This window comes from Chinchilla lanigera, unplaced genomic scaffold (genome assembly GCF_000276665.1).
Source record: "Chinchilla lanigera isolate Chin_1 unplaced genomic scaffold, ChiLan1.0 scaffold00022, whole genome shotgun sequence".
NCBI lineage: Eukaryota > Metazoa > Chordata > Mammalia > Rodentia > Chinchillidae > Chinchilla > Chinchilla lanigera.
The window spans coordinates 21,599,264-21,599,724 of NW_004955423.1; the positions used below are offsets into that span (position 1 = coordinate 21,599,264).

The window sequence follows — 461 nt, forward strand, 5'->3', positions numbered from 1 at the left end:
CGTCACTCCGCGGGAGCCACGTGGGTTGAAGGGGTTAAATCGGTGTTTACAATGTGCACCGAACATTTCAAAAGCAAGCCAAGATTTCAGAATGCCCATAAAAAGCGCGGACACGGGGACCTCTGGATCCCGGTCCTGGGGCTCGGAGACATCATCTAAGGCAGAAAACACCCCGCCTCCTCAGCGGAAGGCAGCGCTGGCGCCCGGAGGCAACCGGAAAAGGGCGGTCGAGCGGGAGGGAGCGAAAGCAATTCACTTCTCGCGATGCTTTCTTCTCGCTCGGCCGTACGGGGGCTCTCGCGAGAGGGACAGAGGCAAGATGGCCGTGCCCTGGTTTTCGGTGTGAGACGGTGGATGCGACTGCGGGGGCTGACGGGCACAGCGGCGGCAGCGGGACAGCGTCGGCGACGCCCGCAGCCCGGCGTCGCGAGCGCCGGAGGCCCAGCTCCTCGGGAGAGCGC

The 461-nt window shown here is 64.4% G+C and overlaps 1 protein-coding gene across 1 annotated transcript in view; it reads left to right on the forward strand.

Moving 5' to 3' along the window:
* Positions 1-299: 299 nt before the first annotated feature.
* Positions 300-461, forward strand: part of Ankrd13c (ankyrin repeat domain 13C) — a gene marked incomplete in the record, with an annotated part of 66,781 nt that continues 66,619 nt past the window's right edge. Inside the window, 1 exon segment of the mRNA XM_005385250.2 lies at positions 300-461.